This window comes from Solanum verrucosum, unplaced genomic scaffold, assembly GCF_900185275.1.
Source record: "Solanum verrucosum unplaced genomic scaffold, falcon-dt-bn FXZP01000154.1, whole genome shotgun sequence".
NCBI classification, from domain to species: Eukaryota; Viridiplantae; Streptophyta; class Magnoliopsida; order Solanales; family Solanaceae; genus Solanum; species Solanum verrucosum.
This window is the reverse complement of record NW_026020217.1, coordinates 1,902,260-1,924,883: the sequence shown is the minus strand read 5'-3', so window position 1 is coordinate 1,924,883 and position 22,624 is coordinate 1,902,260. Positions and strand designations below refer to the sequence as shown.

At 33.7% G+C, this 22,624-nt stretch overlaps 1 protein-coding gene and 1 pseudogene across 1 annotated transcript in view; one reads left to right on the top strand and one right to left on the bottom strand.

Annotated features, from left to right (window-relative positions):
• Positions 1-22,624, top strand: part of LOC125830831 (40S ribosomal protein S9-2) — a 396,173-nt gene that overhangs the window by 108,346 nt on the left and 265,203 nt on the right. The gene's annotated exons all lie outside the window — the stretch shown is intronic.
• LOC125830712 (zinc finger protein CONSTANS-LIKE 4-like) lies at positions 13,231-18,725 on the bottom strand (annotated as a pseudogene).

Sequence of the window (22,624 nt, the reverse complement as noted above, 5' to 3'; positions counted from 1 at the left end):
AATGCGTAAAGTAAACTTCACAAGAATTTTTATACTAGTTGGGATCCAAAGTGGATCTTACGTCCAGTCCCCTTGGGTTGCAAGGGTGTTCTCTTCTAGACTTGGTAACTTTTGATGTGTGTACAGAATTGAGTGTGACTTCACAGTTTACACAGTTTATTTTCTCTCTTTTATTTTGATACAATGCCTTACCAACAATATTTCTCTCTTCTCTTTGTTTTTGTTTACACAGTAAAACTAAGTAATACAATGCTTATCAAAAGTAGAGTAGGGAGTTTTTGAGATGATTCAGACTTGATTGTATATATTTGTCAGTTTGTAGATGGAGCATATTTATAGTGTTTAGGCATGAATCATTTCTGTGAAGAGATGGCAACCCAAGAGATTTGATCCTTGGACAAGAAGGCAAGGGATCCTTATTTTCCAAGAATAAAGATTGAGGCTGATCTTCCTTTCCATTGATTTAGCCTCAATTTTACTTGAGATCCTTTGCAAGCCGTTAGCTTTGATTCTTCAGTCTTCAATAGCTTGAGATCTTCTGCTAGCCGTTAGCCTTGATTCCTCAGTCTTCAATAGTCATTGGAGATTCTTCATGATCTTCACTGTCCTTAATTGAGATATAGCCGTTTGAAGTCTGCTTTGATTTAGGCTATCTTTGATTTGACCTTAATTAAGATATGCCCTGATTTATGTGCTCTGTATTTCAGCTTCCTTGATTGAAGGTCTTCAATTTTCTGCTAGGTAATCTTCCTTGATTTAAGCAACACGATTTTGTATCTCCATTTTGGATTCTTTCCTTTTTTATGATCAGCTAATCTTGAAATGATTTAAATTGTTTATCATTAAAACTTTGCACTAACAATCTCCTCCTTTTTTATGATGACAATATATAGTAGTGATACTTCCCTGTCTGTGTAGTTGACTTGTGGGATGAATATCTTTCTTGCTCCCCCTGAATGTGGTAAGGTGCACAAGCTTTGCCCCCCCTAAATAAGTGTTGATAATAACCTTTTGTTCTTGTGGAGGACTTCTCCTTTAGAGAACTTAATCCAAAACATTTAAGAGAGATGAACAAAAAGAAACAGTAGAACGACAGTAGGCAATTATTAGAGGCATGCATAAACTGAAAGTATGATACGAGAGCAAGCAACACATAGATAAGAGCACACATATAAGATATTTTTATCCCCCTTTGGCATCAGCAAAAAGGAAAGAAATAAGAGTTTAGCAAAAACAACAAGGAACCACAGTCTTAAACTGAGCAACAAAACACAAAAGCAAAAAGAGACAAAACGGCAACACCATCAGACAGTTAAGAAGGCTTCAGAAAATAGGTTAGAGTATTGACAATAGTAGTGGACATTTTTTCAAATCTGGAGGACAGAGAGGAGGAGATAGCCTTCGAGCCAGCTACCTTGGTAGCAATTTTAATGGCTTCCTTCACAATTTGGTCAAGTCTCAGGCGAATCTTTGCAACATTAGCACCGATTTCTTTAGAGACATCCTTCACATTGTCAATTTTGAAGTGAGCAGCGAGTAAGAGATCCTTGAGAGAGTCAATTATTCACCCATTGCAGTTAGTTTGGTCATGACATCACTTACCTGAGATACAGTGATAAACATAGCATCAAGCTTGGCATGCATTGCATCAAGATTTTCCAATGCTGCAGTTAGCTTAGAAGTAGAGACAGAGGTTGACGTTGAAGGCTTGAGTTTCTCTTGCTTAGCCCTTGACTCATCGAAGTCAGTCTTGAGAAGGCAGGAGGATCCAGAGTGAATAAATCCCATGCTTTGGAAAGCACGAGATGTAGCATTGCTTGATAAACACCGGAGAGAAATCACCAAGGCACATGTACTGGTATTCAAAAATACAGGTAAGGAGCATTCCAAAAGGGAGACTGGTGAGATTAGCGATAACATCAGTCATAGTTGAGATAATAAATGATGAGAGATGCACTTTCACACCAGAGACTAAGCAGTAGATGAATAAGGTATCATGTTGAGTAAACGTAGAGTGAGACCCAGCCCTAGGAAGGAGAGTAGTGGCTACAATGTGCGCAATCACTTGAGATTCAAACGGAAGATCTTTAGGACCTAAATGAGAGGGAATTGGTTTGGAGGGGTCAAGAGCGATTTCTCGCTTGGCTTGATCATACGAGACATCACAATCAGAGGGCCAACAGTTCTTAGAAGGGGCCATGATTCCAGAGCAAGAAATCCCAAACATAGAATCAAATTTTTTACAGTCAATAAAAATACGTTTCCCTAGAACCAATGATTCGAGTTCAGCAGCCTTGGGAGAGCGAATGTTAGCATAGAACAAACGAACGAGGGGCTCATAGACAACCATGAGAACCAAGAAGATGTTAGCCCAACCCTGGAATTCAAACAGATTTTTTAAATGGTAGTCCAAAGAAGAAAGGATATCGAGCTCAACAACCCTTCCATGAACTAGGGTTTTATCCTTCAGAGAATGGAAGAGAATTTCATGAGAAGCACTCCAGAAATCCACTTTCTTGTCCAGGGAGCTATCAAAGTCAAACTTGAATTTCTTTTTAGGTGAGCCACTATCATCAGAATCCACATGAAGCTTACCTCGAGACGACGCCACGGCGGCAAGAAGATCTTAATCATCAAAACCGTCGAAGTCGAGAAATATAGCAGTCAACGCCTTGCTTTTGTTACTGTTGCGAGAAATTTTGCGAGTAGCAGAGAAGAAGGGATAGCTGACTTCGCCATTCTAGAGAGGAAGAAGAAAGCTGAGAAAAGAAAAAAACAGGAGAAGACAATATAAAGGCAAAGAGAGAGAGGAATATGAAGAGACCTTGACATGACTAGAAAGAATGACGGTTCAAAGGGGAAGAGAGAGAGGCGCTAAAAAAGAGACTGGAAACAGAGGAATAAAAGGAAACACAATATCCAAAGCGACAGAAATAAGGAAATACAATATAGCAATTAATGAAAGCAATCAACTTAAGAAATAAAAGGATTTGCAAGAATATTCAAAGATTTTCATAGAGAGCAAAATCTTTCTTCCAAAAGAGGTTTTGTAAAATTAACGGCAATTGACAATCAGTGCTTATAAACGAAATCTCAATATCTCTATTTAAAACATGATCTCGAATAAAATGGTGTTTAATATCAATATGCTTAGCACGAGAATGATGCACAAAAATTTTAGAAAGACAGATAGCACTAGAGTTGTCACACATAATTTTAACGGGTTTAAAAGATAAATCATAGTCACTTAATTGATGAACCATCCATAAAATTTGAGCACAACATTGACCAATAGCAATTTATTCTGCTTATGTGGTAGATAGAGAGACAGAGCTCTGTGTTTTGCTATCAGAGATTTTCCTAGAATTTGACATGAGCCACTAGTGTTTTTCCGGTCATCTGTATCACCTGCATAATCAACGTCAGAAAAACCTTCAAGGAAAAATTATTTTCTTTAGGGTACCATAATCCAAAGAATGTTGCTCCCACTAAATAACGAATAATACGCTTTACCGCAGTCATATGAGATTCTTTAGGAGCTGACTGGAATCTTGCACACTTGCAGACACTAAACATGATGTCTGGTCGACTGGCAATAAGATAAAGTAATGATCCAATCATACCTCTGTATTTTGTTTCGTCGACTTTCTTACCTTCTTCATCCTTATCAAGAGAGCATATGGAGCTCATGGGAGTGCCTAGAGATTTTGAGTTTTCCATTCCAAACTTTTGAATGAGTTCTTTGCAGTGCTTTGTTTGACAGAGAAAAGTCCCCTTCTCAGTTTGATTAATTTGTAGACCAAGAAAGAAGGTTAATTCGCCCATCATACTCATTTCAAATTCACTTTGCATAAGCTCAGAGAATTCCTTACACATAAAGATATTAGCACTTCCAAAAATAATATCATTAACATAGATTTGAATAATGAGATTATTTGAAGAAGATCTTTTAATGAAAAGAGTGGTGTCAATTTTTCCTCGAATAAAACCATGGTTTATTAAAAAATTGCTTAAACGATCATACCAAGCACGTGGTTCTTGTTTAAGACCATACAGAGCTTTTGAAAGTTTGAAAACATGATAGGAAAAGTTTGAATTTTCAAAACCTGGAGGCTGCTTCACATAAACTTCTTCCTCAATAAAATCGTTTAAGCACACACTTTTTACATCCATCTAAAATAATTTGAAACCTTTGTGAGAAGCAAAAGCCAAAAGTAAGTGAATGAATTCTAACCTTGCAACGGGGGCAAAAGTTTCATCATAGTTGACTCCTTCTTGTTGAGAATACCCTTGAGCCACCAGTCTAGCTTTGTTTCTAATTACTTCTCCAGATTCATTCGGTTTGTTCCTGTAAACCCATTTGGTTCCAATGATAGACTTATTTTCATGTCTAGGTACTAGGGTCCAGACCTGATTTTTGTCGAATTGATCCAGTTCTTCTTTCATAGCTTTGATCCAGTGTTCATTTGTGAGGGCATCATTTATTTTCTTTGGTTCTAACTGGGAAATGAGCGCAACTTTTGTCTCATTTCATCTTGAGGATCGAGTCTTCATGCCTTCACTTGGATTACCAATGATGAATTTGTTTGGATAATTTGGCTCACTTCACCATTCATTAGGAACTGTTTCGATGACAGGATCAACAGATGGTTCTTCAGAAGTTGACTTCTCAACACTGCTTGTCTTCTTGTGAGTTGATATAGGAAGTTGACTGACCTCATCATCAGTGCTAATTCTTATCTCAACAGATTTGTTAGAGTCATAAAAAACAAAATGAATGGATTCTTCAATATGTAAAGTTCGCTTGTTAAAGATTCTATAAGATTTACTAGAATTTGAGTAACCGAGAAATATACCTTCATGACTTCGAGCATCAAACTTACCAATATTGTCTTTACCATTGTTGTGAACAAAGCATTTGCATCCGAATGGATGAAAATATCCGATGTTTGGTCTCTTGCCATTCCACAATTCATATGGCGTCTTTTTCAGTATAGGTCTTATTAAGCATCGATTTAACACATGACATGTTGTGTTACAGCTTCAGCCCAGAATTTGTGAGGTGGAGAGTGCTCAATGATCATAGTTCTTGCCATATCTTGTAAAGTTCTTTTTTACGCTCCACAACTCCATTTTGTTGAGGTGAACGAGGAGAGGAGAAATTGTGAGTGTAACCCTTTTCGTCGCAGAAGTTTTCAAACAATTTGTTTTCAAATTCTCCTTCGTGGTCACTTCTTATAGAAGAGATATAGTAACCTTTGTCTCCCCAAACTTTTTCACAGAAGAACTCAAAGTTTTCTAAAGTATCATCTTTATGAGACAAAAACATAACCCAAGTGAAACGAGAGTAGTCGTCGACAATTACAAATGCGTACCTTTTTCCTCCGATGCTAGTTGTTCTTGTGGGTCCAAAAAGATCCATGTGTAGCAATTATAGTGGCTTGTTTGTGAACACAATATCCTTACCAGAGAAAGAACTTCTTGTTTGTTTACCTATTTGGCAAGCATCACAGATGTGAGTTTTTGAATAATCTAGCTTAGGTAAACCAATAACAAGATCATTTTTGGCTAGTTTTTCAATTAATCGCACGATGGTATAGCTAAGTTTCTTATGCCAGATCCAGGGATCATCAGTCATTGAAGCTAGGCATATATGTTCTCCATTGTTTTTTATAGAGTCAAGTATGTAAACATTATTTTCTCTGGTTCCTTGTAGGAGATTGTTTCCAGAGTGATCTTCTATTAGGCATTGATTCTTTTGGAAACGAACTTCAACGTTTGAGTCACATAGTTGACTGATGCTCAGCAAGTTATATTTGAGACCTGTTACTAGATAAACATTAGTGATATCACAGGCATCATTAAAAGTAATTGTACCAACTTCGATTACAGTTTCTTTGGAGCTGTCGCCAAAACGAATGCTTCCTCCTTTATATTCAGCAACAGATTTGAACAGGTTTTTATCTCCTGTCATATGATTTGAACACCCGCTATCTAGATACCATTTTCCTTTTGTTTTCCTGCGGTGTTCCTGCAAAACAAAGTCATTTTCTTCTTTTAGGTACCCAAATTTTTTTGGGTACTTTGAGGTTAGAGCATTCTGGATTTCCTTTAGGTTTCCAAATCCATTTAGAAGTATCATTATTTCGAAACCTGCAATTGTATGACAAATGTCCGGCCTTTCCACAGTAATGACAGTGTTTGAGATTGGGCTTCTTCAAGGATGGAATCATTACTGTTAGTTTTTGAATCAGTTGACTTGTAGGACTGATTACAACTAACATAATTTCCATGTGAGGAGCTTTTGCTGCTAGAGCCTTGATAGTTTTTGGAAGTGGATTTGAGAAAGATTGATTTATTTTGAGCATTTTTAAGAGTAGTTTTTAACTCATGAATTTCTTCATAGAGTAAATCTTTTTCCACTTCACTAACTTCCAATTTTATTTCTAAATTTCTTTTGTCATTTTGAAGATTTCGAAAATCAGTTAGAATTCTATTCAAATTAGGTACAGCACGATCCAATAAGTTTTTCAAGTCATTACAATTATTACATACCTTAGTGTTTGATTCCTCCATTGCCATGAAGCATAAATTTGCAATTTCTTCATGTTCATTTTTTAAGTTGTGTTCATCACTCCAACTGCCTAGAGCTTTATTCTTTTGATTTCCCCTGGAGTGATTCTTCTTAGCTTCTGGACATTCACTGGCTATATGTCCATACTTTCCGCATTCATAGCATTTTCCATCATTTCTTGGCTGATCCGTAATATATTTTCCTTTTCCAAAGTTTCTTCTCCTTCTGTTATTTCTGGATCTTCTGAAGGATTCCATGACAGATCTTGTGATCAAAGCAATTTCATCCTCTGCTAGCTCGTCTTCTCATTTTTCTTCTTGAGTTGCTTTGAATGCCACAATTTTCTTTTTGTTTTCTTTGTGGCCCTTTTTATTTAGGTGAGTTTTCTCAAAAGCAATTAAATCTCCTCTTACCTCATCATAAGTTAGAGTATTTAAATTCATGCTTTTAAGTGCAACCACCTTAGCATGCCATTGTGGTGGTAGACTTCGAAGAACTCTTTGTATGTGTTCTATGGGAGGATATGTTTTTCCTGAAGCTTTTAGTTCTCCAATGATCTTGCTTAGTCGAGCAAACATGCCTTCAATTGTTTTTCATTCCTTCATTGAAAAGAGTTCATAGTCATATACTAGCAGGCTGATGATAGTTTCTTTGACTTTATTAGTTCCTTTATAAGTAACTTCCAGTTTATCCCACATTTCTTTGGCAGTATCACAGCAAGAGATCTTTTCATATTCTTCCCCACTAATTGCATTATACAGAACATTTTTGGCTTTGGAGTTTATTTGGATGACTTCCATTTGTTCATCAGTGTAGTTCTCCAAACTTGGTGTAGCAGTAGACTGACCTCCATCAGAATTTGTTGGAATTTGAATATCACCAAGCTTGATAGCTCTCCAGACCTTTACGTCATAGGATTTTATAAAGGTTTTCATTCTCACTCTCCAATGGGAAAAGTGTTTTCCATTAAAGTATGGAGGTCTGGTTTGAGATGTTCCTTCTTGGAATAATGCGCCCATGATTTGTTGTGTCATGATATTTTTCTCACCTGTTGTTAGACAGTTCTTTGTGAGACGAGGCTCTGATACCAATTGAAAGCACAAGAGGAGGGTGAATTGCTATTTTTTTCGATTTTCTGTTGTGGGTAGTTGACTTGAGAGACACCTCAGTCGACTACAGTTTGCTAACAGGTATAAATAGAATCGAAAAATGCGTAAAGTGAACTTGACACAAGAATTTTTATACTGGTTGGGATCCAAAGTGGATCTTACGTCCAGTCCCCTTGGGTTGCAAGGGTGTTCTCTTCTAGACTTGGTAACTTTTGATGTGTGTACAGAATAGAGTGTTACTTCACAGTTTACACTCAATTTCTTTTCTCTCTTTTGTTTTGATACAACGCCTTACCAACAATATTTCTCTCTTCTCTCTTTTTTGTTTACACAGTAAAACTAAGTAATACAATGCTTATCAAAAGTAGAGTAGCAAGTGTTTGAGATGATTCAGACTTGATTGTATATCTACTCCTAGATTTGAGTATTCTTGAGATAAGTTGATTTGAATTCTTGAATTCTTGTTTCTTTTTGAAATTCTATTCCTAATTATTGAATTGCTATATGTTATGCATTCAAATTCTTGAGTTGATTCGTTCATGTCTATATTTCAGCATGAACCCTATAAATTGAGTATTTTTTAGAGGAGAAATATCGGTGAGTTATGTGTTTCGAGTTCTTGAGTCCTAGAGTTCCTGAGTCTTGTGTTCTGAGTATTGTTTCCTTATTTCTATTAAGATCCCTGATTTGAGTTGTTCATGTCAATAATTCAACATGAACCATATGATTTGATTTATAAATTTTGAAAAGCTTTTTAAAGCTAACACTTGAGTTCTTAAACTGAGTTTAGAAAAAGTAAAGATGAGTTTTGAGAAAAGAGTTTCTAAAACATGACTAGTATGACAATCGAGTATGCCATCAATGTATGAGCAATATGGTATATAGATATACCATCAATCTTTATGCAGTAAGACTTCCCGAGTCATCAATGATCATATTAAAATATAATTTTGATATGTTTTTTAGAAAGAGTTTTCAAATATGAATTGAGTAAGAGTATAAGGGGACTATGTATTTCCAGAGGTATCAATTTTTACATTGATGAAAGAGAAACTGAGATTTCTAAATGAGTTATGAGTTCAAAGATATTTCAAAAGCAGTTACCTTTTTTATGAGGATAGTTGCAATTATCTTAAACCAGAGGAAGAGTGTGTTTTTTTTAAACATTGAGCATGAGTATATATTATTGGGAGTAGTATTGAGCATCGATATGGGGATGATTTCAGACAACTCATATTCCTCATAAACCATTTATGCCAATATGGGTACATGATCATACTTTTTAGATGAATCCTAAGTGCCTTCGGGCAGAGCTTAGTGGATCCACTTAGTTGAGGTGTTCTATACCCCGGCAAGGTATAGGACAGTTTTGGTAGCGTGGGCGAAACGTTGTATCATCACGTAGCTCATAATGATAGTTGTCGGTTAGAGAATCTTTCAATAGAGTTAAAGTGTATTTTTATATATCACTTATTATGTTGAGCTCAAATATGAGAGGGTATTTTGTAAACTTTTAAATGGATTAACTCCTTTATTTCTTTACATTCAGCTTGAGTACATTGTTATCTATTATAGTCATTTCTTTCAGTTATTTGTTATTCAGCTATATTACATACTCGTATATTCAATGTGCTGATGTCATTCGACCTGCATCTTTTAAATATACAGATACATGTTCTTAGAATCCTCAATAGGATTCTGTTGAGATCACTTCATCTACTCGTCTGCTTATGAGTGAGACCTCCTTACTTTCGAAGTACTCCAATTTTATGAGTTGTTAGTAGTAGTTCTTTTGAGGAATCGTGGGTCTTGTCCCGACACTCATCTTTGTATAGTAGAGGCTTCATAGATAGACGATTGGAGTCTTTCAGTTTCAGATGTTTTATTTAAACTTATGATTCATACTTAGTATATTCAGCAAAGTTTTGATATTTAGTAAGTTGTTTTTAAACATTTCTTTCAAGTTTATGCTTATGTATGCTTGAGTTAGTCTTCCACTTGTGTTTATCTAGGATGAGGGTTCACTTGCGGTCTAGCAATGGTTCTCAAGTGCCGGCCAAGTCTAAGGTATGGCTCGGGTTGTGACAAACTTGGTATCAGAGCACATAAGTTTATGCTTATGTATGTTTGAGTTAGTCTTCCACTTGTGGTCATCCAGGATGAGGGTTCACTTGCGGTCTAGCAATGGTTCTCAAGTGCCGGGCAAGTCTAGGGTATGGCTCGGGTTGTGACAAACTTGGTATCAGAGCACAGAGTTCAAGTGTCCTAGGGTGTCTATGAAGCTGTGTCAGTAGGATCTTATTTATGGTTGTGAGGGCCCCACTTCTATAAATGAGGGACTACCAACATTTAGGAAACGTTTTCCTTCTTTCATACTCTAAATCGTGCACTGGAACTAAGTAATAAGGAACTTGTTCAAACTCGTGTGTTTCTCATATCCATTCGACTACCCTTCATACTTAAGGTAGTTGAAAAGCAAAGCTAAAATCATTATCGATGAGTTATTCTCAACAAAAAAAACTTCAGAAAGTCATGAGACTGCAGAGGGGCATGAGAGAAGCCCATGAGTGAGCTTAAGTGTTGAGACTCAAAAGAATGCACTCATATTCATATAAATCGTGCAAGATAAAAGCGAGATGTACTCCCAGACTCACTTCTCTAAACCTTGTTTTAGGTGAGACCTTTATGAGGGAAGTGTGTTTTAGATTGTTTGGATGTTATTTTATTTCACCCGAAGAGATAGTATGGGTTGTGATGTTATAAGAAGCAGTAGTAAAAGTTCCCAGAGTTAGAAGAATGCATGTAGAGGTTCAATAATCTAAGAAAGGAAGATAGTGATGAGACAAATTATGTTACTACAGTCAGGCACCCAGTAAGTTATTAATGATGAGTTTTTCTTTTTTAGTAGACTAAGGAATAATAATTTTGTATGGAGTTCATGATAGAGGATAGAGGATAGAGGAATAGTTGTGAGTTAGGATGAGTTAGATTATACTTTAACTAGAAAGGAGGTTATGATAATGTGTCATTATGTTACTAATGACCAAGTGTAGGTGTTGAATAAAAGATTAGAGTATTCATAAGGTGATACCTCTAAACTAGGCTTATGATTTTTAAGGGGAAGCCCATGATATTCAAAGGGTTATAGAACTAGTTAGTCAATGATGTGTAGTGAATGGGTAAATAGTACTTAAGTTGTGAAAGGAAGTGTGAGGGTAAATTGTAAGTATGAAGACTGAGAGAGTGAGAGGTAAGGATTGACTACTTGTCATGAGGTTTTAGTTGGCGGGTGTTTCTTAATTTTATCTAGTAGTTGTAAGTTAGCATGGTAAGTGAGCAATCATATTGATATTCGGGTGTAGTAATAAATATTAAGCTTGAATTTGAGATGAGTGTCATGATCAAAAGAATGTCAATATGAGGGTGATGATGTTAGTTTTGAGATCTGATCGGGTTGACTTGACATGGAGTAGGTGAGGAATTAAGATGTAAGTTGTAATGAATATGAGTGGTACAAGTATGGGATTCTAACTTTTAGATAAAAGTAGTGAAGTGTGGCTAAGTCATTAGAATAACAGGAGCATTAAGAGGTGTACCCGAGATTGTATGTAACCAGACGACGTTCCAATTAAGTTAATGATTTTTCATGTGTGCCTAGATAGCATAATTGAGCTGTCAATACGGAATAGGCTGAAGTAAGCATTATTTTCCCTTAAAGAGTTAGATAAAGCGACCTTATAAGCCAATGATAAGAGGTTAATAGAAGCATCTTAGAAAGAGGTTTTTGAATGAGTCTTAGAACCTGCTTATGGAGAGTTCAGTAGCCATGAGATAAGACTTTCTTGAGTATTAGATAAAAGGGAATGTAGACTTGTTTAGAGATGATGGAATAGATCTATAACTTTCAAGTGTCAGTTTTAGATCCAAGTTTTAGATCCAAGGGGGAGATGATAAGATGAGAAATCAAGTCAAGTGTCGAGAATGAGATAGTGATGTCTTCAGAAAGAGTTTTAGAGCTATATGAATTCGTTCAAAATCTTGTGTATTCCTCAAGTTTAGTTATAACAACATCTTATTGATATTCCTAATATCAGAATTGTGTCTATGACTTATGCTCATAAACTTCTAAGAGGTTCACATCTATGCTTAGTTTCCAGAATTAGGGGAAAAGACTTTAGCCCATTGATCTCAATCTTACTCCATAAAGTTATGGATATCATCCCCATGATATGAATTTATTCATATAAGCACTCATGTCTCATAGTATGCTAAGTATCAAAAATTCATGATTTGATCTTAATGGCTAGAAAAATAATGTTATGTCATGCATATTCTTAAATCAGAATTCTTGAATGAATCGTGCTTGTGATCTTTCTCCCTAAAGCTCTTTCAGTAATTCTTTTCAGCTTTGATAGCAATGTTGTCAATAGTAATTGAGTAAAGATAGAAGGAGAGGGTTTATGTTTCTTATTGTGGTAGTGATGGTCTTCTTCTTCCATTTAAGGTTATAAATGTTGAGGAAGGGGGGATGATGGTTTACCATGAGTAATAGTTAAATGAGAGCAATTAGTCAGTTCCTGATAGTAATGCGTGAAATTTCAGTAGGTAGAGAGGATGAGGAATTCTTATAAGAAGTGGTTAGTAGGAGTCCATGGAGTGGTTATAGGACTAGGATTGAATGTAGTATTCTTGGATGAGATTTCTTGTAGAGGTATAGAACCCAAATATCGTGATTTAAATTAGAATAATCACCTTATGTTAAGTAATTTGTGATTTTGAGTTAAGCTGGAATATAGTAATAGTAACTCATTGGCTTTTGATCGAGATGGGTAGAAGAAACACTACAAAAACTGTGGGAATTAGGGCTCAGTTTAACCGTCATTCGAGGACGAATAATCCCATGGGGAGATATTGTAACACCTCAAAAAATTTAAGCTAAGGCCCGAATTGTTCTTTATTTGCAATATAAGGTCTTGTCAGGTTATTCTTAAATTGCTCATCTTTGTAAGAGAAAAAGGACGAATTTACCCCCGAACTTTGATAAATGGTACGTCTATGCCCTCCGTTATACTTTGGGTCCATCTCAGCCCCTGCCGTCCAATTATCGGTACACACATGCCCCTCTCACTAACGGTCCCCTCATCATGTACACGTGTCTTAATCTTAATCAACTACCCGTTTGACCATTGCTTTTAACCCATAAACTAATAACCCGCCCCATAAACCCATACCCACCCGATTCCCTCTAAAATATCCTAAGTCAATTAAAAGACCCAAATAATGCATTGTTAAACAAAATTAAATACAATTTTAATACAAAATTTATCCATTACAAATTTCTATTTTTTTTAATAGTGTTTTCAGCTAAACTTACAACAAAAACAGTTACTGAATTACACAAAATGGGAAACAAAATTAGATATATAAACACATAGTTACGATCCTCCTCACTAATAACAACAACATGAAGAAGAAAAAAGAAAAATAAAATTTGATTTTTTCTTCGATTTTTTTTTAAAACTAAGGGATAATAAATAGATATAGAAACTAAAACGATGGAACGACGCCCTATGATGCATCGGCGGCGATGAGTGAATCGATTTCAATTTCAGTACATTTAGCGAATCTCACTTTGATTCTGGGTCGAGTCTCAGCATAAGCTTCTCTAGAAGAATATCGAATCATCTTCTCAAACTTTCTATTCTTTCTCTTCTCTCTATACCTCATTACCCATGCTTCTCTGTCTAAATCGGAAACTTCATTCAGTACAGTGTCGGTGTCGGCACCGGCTGATGAGTTCATCACAAAAGTGTTTGATACATCCGTCATCGCATTGTGGTCCGGTACAACTCCGACGTAAAGAGATGATGATGAAACCTGTTAGTTAAACAAAAGAAAAATGAGATCGATTCACGTGAAGGAAGAGGAAGAAGGAAATAGACGAGAGAAGATACAGATGCATACACTTTGGCTAATGGATTGAGAGGTGAAATTGTACATGTAAGGTTTAGATCCAGCGAAATCGATTTCGTAGGTAGGGAATCCATCAACGACTGGACCTGGTAAATGAGTACTTGTTTCATTGTTGTTCATCACCAGCACAACTCCGTCGGAGCTGTAATGGTCGTGTTGATGTTGTTGATGATGAAGAATATGCGGTTTTTGCTCACATGACATTAGATCTATATCTAAATACGAATCCATATCATTAAACAAGTAATAAATCTGATCATTCCCCTCTTTCGGTGTCGGAAGGATCCACGACACTGCTTCAGCTTCTTCCTCCGGTTGAGAAGGATTCTCATCAGTACTATCAAAGTACTTCTCATCATCAATAGCATCAGCATCAACATCATCACCGCCGTGAGATTTCTCACCAGTACTATAAAAGTACTACTCAATTCTCATTTTTCAACTCTATTGTGAGAGGAACGAGAAACCCAGAAGATTTGGATCTTTTAATTGATTTAGGATATTTTAGAGGGAATCGGGTGGGTATGGGTTTATGGGGCGGGTTGTTAGTTTATGGGTTAAAAATAATGGTCAAACGGATAGTTGATTAGGATTAAAACATGTGTACAGGATGAGGGGGCAGTTAGTGAGAGGGGCATGTGTGTACCGATAATTGGACGGCAGGGGCTGAGATGGACCCAAAGTATAACGGAGGACATAGACATACCATTTATCAAAGTTCGGGGGTAAATTCGTCCTTTTTCCTTATTTGTAAAAGTAAATTATTTAGTATGAGAATGATTTTCAATATCAGTTAAGGTCACTAAAAACTCCTAGCATAAAGTAGAGTTGAAACTTTCCTTATCGATTAAGTTTTGATGTAAGACTCTACTTGGGTCAACTTCAAACGACTATATCTCTTAGAATATAAAGATTACGTGGCCCATAACCTATCAAATTAGAGATATTTGAATCTTCTTTCCAACTCCACAAATTTCGCAACAATCTGAGGTTTCAGTAAAATGTTATGACCATTTTAGTAACCTAATACGGTGCAGTGACGAATTAGCCGACGGAAAAATATTAAAAAGGGTTCATTTTGTCTTTTTACCTCTAAGAAAATTCTAAATGAATTTCTTGACTAATTAAAGACCCAAAACAATAAGATTTTTATCTCATAATACATCATTCTCTTCTCTCTCAAATCCTAAGACAAAACCCTAAGGAAAAATCAAAGTAAAAGACTCCATTCAAGATTCTTTCAATCTTTTTCATGATTTTTCTTCAATGTAAGTCCTTCTCCAAGAATTTCATTCTTTCCAACTATAATTCCTCCATGCAATTATTAATCACTAATGAAACTCATAATTCTTGGTCATATTTCAAGAAAGTAATTCAAAAATCTCAAGAACTGTTTTCTTGATTGTTCTCCTTCAAGCTAGGGTTTCAAGGCTTCTAGCCAAATTCTTTTTCAAGATTCTTTAAAATTCTTCAAGAACTTTGTTCTTCAAGTATGTTAGGCTATCATAGTGTTGGACTAGTTTGTTCTCACACCCTACATCTACTTTCAAATCAGTAAAAGAGAAATCTAGGATTCTACCCCTAGATTTGAGTATTCTTGAGATAAGCTAATTTGAGTTCTTGAGTTCCTGTTTCTTTTTGAAATTCTATTCCTAATTACTGAACTGCTATATGTTATGCATTGAAATTCTTGAGTTGATTTGTTCATTTATATATTTCAGCATGAACCCTATGAATTGAGTATTTTTTTAAAGGAGTATTATCGTTGAGTTATGAGTTTCAAGTTCTTGAGTCTTGAGTTTCCTTATTGCTATTAAGATCCCTGAGTTGAGTCGTTCATGTCTATAATTTCACATGAACCCTATGATTTTAGTTATAAATTTTGAAAAGCTTTTTAAAGCTAACACTTGAGTTCTTAAACTGAATTTTGAGAAAGTAAAGATGAGTTTTGAGAAAAGAGTTTCTAAAACATGATTAGTTGGGGTATGCCATCAATGTATGAGCAGTATGATATCCAGATATACCATCAATGTTTATGCAGTATGACTTTTCGAGTCATCAATGATCATATTAAAATATGATTTTGATATGTTTTTTAGAAAGAGTTTTCAAGTATGAATTGAGTAAGAGTATAAGGGGACTATGTCCCAGAGGTATCAATTTTTACATTGATAAAAGAGAAACTGAGATTTCTAAATGAGTTATGAGTTCAAAAATATTTCAAGAGCAGTTATAAATTATTGGGAGTAGTATTGAGCACTTATATGGGGATGAGTTCAGACAACTCACATTCCTCATAAATCATTTATGCCAACATGGGTACAAGATCATACTTTTTAGATGAATCCTAAGTGTCTTCGGGCAGAGCTTAGTGGATCCACTTAGTTGAGGTGTTCTGTACTCCGGCAAGGTATAGAACAGTTCTGACAGCGTGAGCGAGACGTTATATCATCACGTAGCTCATAGTGATGGTTATCGGTTAGAGAATCTCCCAATAGAGTTAAAGTGTATTTTTATATTTCACTTATTATGTTGAGCTCAAAGATGAGAAAGTATTTTGTAAAGTTTTAAATGATTTGACTCCTTTATTTCTTTACATTCAGCTTGAGTACGTTGTTATCTATTGCACTCATTTCTTTCAGTTATTTGTTATTAAGCTATATTACATGCTCGTACATTCAATGTACTGATGTCTTTCGACCTGCATCTTTTAAATATGCAGATACAGGTTCTTATGATCCTCAACAAGAGTCTATTGAGATCACTCCATCCTCTCGTCCGCTTATGAGTGAGACTTTCTTGCTTTCGGAGTACTCCAATTTTATGACTTGTTAGTAGTGTAGTTCTTTTGAGGAGTTGTGGGTCTTGTCCCGACACTTATCTTTGTATAGTAGAGGCTTCATAGATAGACAGTTTTGGAGTCTTTTAGTTTCACATGTTTTATTTAAACTTATGATTCGTACTTAGTATATTCAGCAAAGTTTAGAGATTTAGTAAGCTGTTTTTAAACGTTTCTTTCAATTTGATGCTTATGTATGCTTGAGTTAGTCTTATGTTTATAGTCATCCAAGATGAGGGTTCGCTTGAGGGCAAGCAATGGTTCTCAAGTGTTGGCCACGTCCAGGGTGTAGGCACAGATAGTGACAAATTCTTCGCTTGATTTGTAGAAGGAAGAGGTCATCGATGTATCAGAATTCTTATAAAAGATAGTTATTGTTAGCTTAAATAAAGGAACTGCAGAGTTTGTGGTACTTTGAATATCTACTATATCTTATCCACGATCTATTCAGAATGTAAAAAGTTATAAAAGTAAATATTAAATATGTCATAATTATTATTCACTGAATACGGCCATATATATGTAATTATCTATAAAAAAAAAAAGTGTCTACTTATTATTTTTTTTGAAATAATATGGGTTTCAGCCCATTTCTTTCTAAAAAATTGCTTCTTTGATCTTCTTTAACTGCTAATATTTAAAATTACTCATATTAACCACATCTAAATTTCTTTCATGGAAGAAGAAATATTAATTTTGCTTCAACACTACGGTGGATGGGATAATGGCAAAACACTAACACTTTGGATGTTACAACAGTTTGAATTAGACACATGTGTTGGAGACAATAAAAGAAAGTTAGGCTCATCAACGAGGGTTACCATCTCAATAAATTTATCATGTAGTTCCATTTCAGATGATGAATCTTCCTTTGCCATTTCAAATTACTGTGTATAAAAAGAAAGTGGACAAAAACCAAACCTGGGCCCAACTTTTATTTTCTTTTATTGTATTTAATTCATATAATTCTTATTTGTTTTATTTGATACTTAATTTTGGTTTTAACTTATGTCAAATTTCTCAAACGATTAACTATTCTTATGTTGGTTTACTTGTAACAATTTTCGAGAAGAAATACTTGTCTTTCTCAACTTCATTTATTAAATTTTGATTGAAGTCCTTACTTGAAATAAATTGTTTTCAAATTGTCAACTTTTCTAAAAAATCTAATGTTCTCTTTACTAGTTATTTTTGACAATTATGCTCCCTTTCCAAAATTTATTTCAAGTGTTGAAATTAATTAATTTTCTAAATAAATTTTTATATGTCTCTAAATTCTTTGAAAGTTAGTCAAATGATTTTTTTTTCAAATCATCAGATAATCGCGTGTTAGTAGATATTTCAAGTGTTTAAAACCTTCTTGAAATAAAATAAAAACCTCAGATACCCTTTTGTTGGAATAAAAAGTTTTTTTTCCTGTTTTAAGTCTTTTTGAAATTATTTTTACAAAATTTCATAATTTCTTTTAAAATATTACGTGACGACTTTTAAAAATTTTGATTTTTACCTTAAAAGTGGGAAAGATTTTTGAAAATTATCTTTACATTAACAGTAGTTAAGACTTTATTAATTGACATTGGATGGACGTAATCTGGTAAAATAATTTTTCTCCATTTCCTCATTTCCGTTTCATGTTTTTTATCTTGATTTTCACCAAAAATGTAGTGAATAAAATTTGAATTTCCAACTTGTAAATGGGGAACATTTTAAACATTGAGTTTCAATCAAATCTTGCGTTCAGAGATTTATATATATTTAAAATTCTTTAATTTTTATTGAAAGGACTTGAATCAATACCTAAACTCTACCAATTCCAAAATTTATTGTTGTGTTTAAAATTATATGGAAAAGGGCCTAAAATACCCTTCAACTATGTGAATTGGTACAAAATTACCCTTCTTCTACCTTTCGGGCCTAAAATGTCATTGACGTCAACCATTTTGTTCTCATCTTTAACAGCCCAAATTCATTAATGATGTGTCATTATTTTATTGGGTACCCTAATAATTAATTTAACTAATTAAAAACTCATATACCCACCCAAAAAAGCCCCACCCATTTTTAACCCAACTTTCATAACATCTAGCTTCTTGTTTTCCTCATCAACGCCATTGGAATGGAAGCCATTTTCATGTCCATTTATCATAACATCTCCGTTTTCGTCACTCATTGCATCAAAAAGTGGAAGAAGTCCCTTTCCCTTTGCAGTGATAATTAGTTTCTCATTCATTTCACTGAACGAAACCATTGGCATGTTCAGTTATATTTCCATCTAAACAGGAATTTTCCTCTGTATGATCTCCATTCTCTCTATACAAATTGTCCATTGGTCTAACATCCTCGAATTCTTTTGCATCTTCATCATCCATAGATATAAGCTTTTCTTCCAACATCTTTAGCTGCTCAAGAATGGACATCCTCTCTTCCTCGAAATCAACAAACATTCTTCCAATTCTAGAAAAGCATCAACTTGAACTTTATCATGATCATCCAATTCTCGATGACAACAAAAGTTGGCATCTTCTTTTGGTTCTTGATTCAAATCAATAGACAACTCCTCAATGTCCTCACCGTTGCCACAAGAGGCTGATAAAAATAATCCGCTTCTTGCAACACTTCCATCTTTGCTTCTCTTCAACATCCTGAGGCATATATAGTTGCCTGATTTATTGCCTGAGAAATTTTTCGATGTCACTGACATTGTCACAGAGGAATTGTCCAATTTCCAATAAATACATGTGGGTTAAACTTTTTTGCCTGGGTTTATGGGTTTTTAATTAGTTACATACGAATAAAATAGTGACACGTCATTAATAAATTTGGTCTGTTAAAAATGATCGCAAAATAGAGCCAAAAGATTGACGTCAATGACATTTTAGGCCCGAAAGATAGAAAAAAGGTAATTTTATACCAATTCACATAGTTGAAGGATACTTTAGGCCCTTTTCCGTATATTTTTAAACACAATAATGAATTTTGGAATTGGTAGAGTTTAGGTATTGATTCAAGTCCTTTCAATAAAAAAAAAGATTTGATGGTAACTCAATGTTTAAAATGTTCCACATTTACAAGTTGGAAATTCAAATTTTATTCACTACATTTTTAGTGAAAATCAAGATAAAAAATATGAAACGAGGAAATGAGGAAATTAATATTAAAAATAAATTTTATAAATATAAAATTATTTTATCATTAAGTTGTATTAATTTAATAGATAACGATTTAAAATTTCCATTTTTAGAAGTCAAAACTATATTAATTTTGATTGAACTATTTTTATTTACCATCTTAAATATTTTAGTAACTTTAAAGAAACTTTCAATTATTTTTAATTTGAATAAAAATAACGAATTTGTCGTGAGATTTGCACATTCTTTACTGAATGGTGCTCTATCATTTTTATAACATGTAAAAGGTTAAAAATGAGGCAGTGCAGCGCGGGTGCAGGGCAGATTGAGATTGACCCATATACTTCCTCCGTTCCATTTTATATGTTATCCATTTCTATAAATAGTTAGACCACAATACTTGTCATTTTATAAAATTTATGCATAAATTACCATATTTTGCCTATTATATCCTTGATAGAATAGTTAATTAATCTTGTCATTATTAATAAAGCTGACTTAAGAAAACATTAAATACGGGTAAAAGGGTAAAGTTAAATCATTTCTTAATGCAAGTGCAAAGTAAAAAGGTGACATAAAATGGGACGGAGGGAGTACATTTTAACTGCTCCACTCAGCATAATAACTTTTTTCATTTTCAACTCTCTCCACTCCGCATAAATTTTTCAATATTTTTCTTTTTTCATTAAGTTTAATACTAAAAATAAATTTTATAAATATAAAATCATTTTATCATTAAGTTGTATTAATTTAATAGATTGAACTATCTTAATTTTAATTAAACTATTTTCATTTACTATCTTAAATATTTTAGTAACTTAAAAGAAACTTTCAATTATTTTAATTTGAATAAAAAATAATGAATTTATCGTGAGATTTATACATTCTTTACTGAATAATGCTCTATCATTTTTATAACATGTAAAAAGTTAAAAATGAGGCAGGCGTGCAGGGCAGATTGAGATTAACCCATATACATTTTAACCGCTCCACTCAGCATAACAACTTTTTTTATTTTCAACCCACTCCACTCCGCATAAATTTTTCAATATTTTTCTTTTTTTTCACTAAGTTTAATACTAAAAATAAATTTTATAAATATAAAATCATTTTATCATTAAATTGTATTGATTTAATAGATTGAACTATATTAATTTTAATTGAACTATTTTCATTTACTATCTTAAATATTGTAGTAACTTTGAAGAAACTTTCAATTATTTCTAATTTGAATAAAAAATAACGAATTTGTCTTGAGATTTGTACATTTTATTTAGTGAATAGTGCTCTATCATTTTTATAACAGGAAAAATTAAAATTAAATTTATATTCACCATAAACCCCGCAACTTGCCTCACCTTAATCAAAATGGACACAAATTGAAACAAGGGAGTGGAAGCAAAGTGAAATACACGGGTGCAAAGCTCTTCCCTCATTATCCTTTGAATATTTACAACTCATGGTATTGGTAAATTTCCTAATTAATTAAATACTAGAAATTTGTTTGTAAAGAAATAGGAGAGTTAGATCATAAGATATGTTTTGTTGAATAAGACTTTTTTTTAATAGTAGGTTTTGGAGCAAATGATGATGTAATGCTCTTACTTGACTTCATTCTCTTCCCTTCCTTTGCAACATCTTGAAGGCTCATCACACTTCCCAAACGCCCAAATGAACGACTCTTCCCTTCATAATACTTTGATAACCCTCTTCTGCAAATTGCAAAATTCATTTAAATTACAAGTGACAATTGTATAATATTAAATATTACAAGTTCATTGAAAATCATGAGTATATTGCCTAAATTTATCAAAAAGCCATTAAAGAAAAAAGAAAAAAAAAAACTTCTAGTGAAAATCCTATGACTTATTTATGCATAAAATTCATGACTATATTGCCTAAATTTATCAAAAAGCCATTAAAGAAAAATGATTATTCTATCTTTGTCTTCCCTATTCTCACCGGAGCACCACCTAAAATCACCACAGTGACATTTTTGTGTCAAGCCGCCATCAATAACATATTTGATTATTCATTACAAAAAATATACAAATAAAATGCTTCATTTTAATTCATAATTATCAATATTTTTTAAAAAAATATACAGATCTAAATTTATTTATTTATTCAGTAATAGTGATGTTGCCCACAACCTATCACCACGGCAAACATCTCTATACTTCATACTCGTCGTCTTACTATTTTATATTTTCTCATTTTTTGAAGGAAGAAATAAATTTAATAAAATAAAGAGAGGTAAGGGGATGAAGAACACATAGAACTTACTTGATGGGAAGTTGAGCCATGAGTTGAGACAATTCATACAAAGGCCCAAAAGAAGACGATATATCATCATCTACCATGTCTATAGAAGAAGAAGAAGAAGAATTTGATTCAGAGAAATCATCGGAAATACTATTCACAACCACCCATTCCACTTCACTAATTGGACCCACTGCCTTTCCTCCTTCCATCACAATTAATATCACCAAATTATTTGAAGAAAAATAAGAATAAATTTTTCTTAATACGTAATTTCTAGCAAACTTCACCTGAGGAAACAGATATATATAATTTATAGCTTTTTAAAATTTGTGGTCAAGGATCAACCCTTCTTTTCAGGAGTGAGTGGATAGGGAAGGGCTGGGTGTGGGGGGATAATCACTGACGTGTATAATAATAAGCACTATTATTACTCACTCGCTTTCCGCCTAATTTATGTGATACTTTTTATTTTTGATGAATTAAATAATTTAAGTTTAATTGAAAATTTATATATAGAATTTTAGATTTATATAATTATAAATTACATAAAAAATATATAAATCACAAGAATTGATAATTTAAAATATTTTTAAAAAATTATAAAAAACTTATGATAAAAATTAGATTATTTAAATATTAAAATCTAAAAAATTTCACATAAAATAGAACGAAATGAGTATTTGAATTTATACCCTTTAATAGTATTTTAGAGATTTTTTTCCATTCTAATATGTAA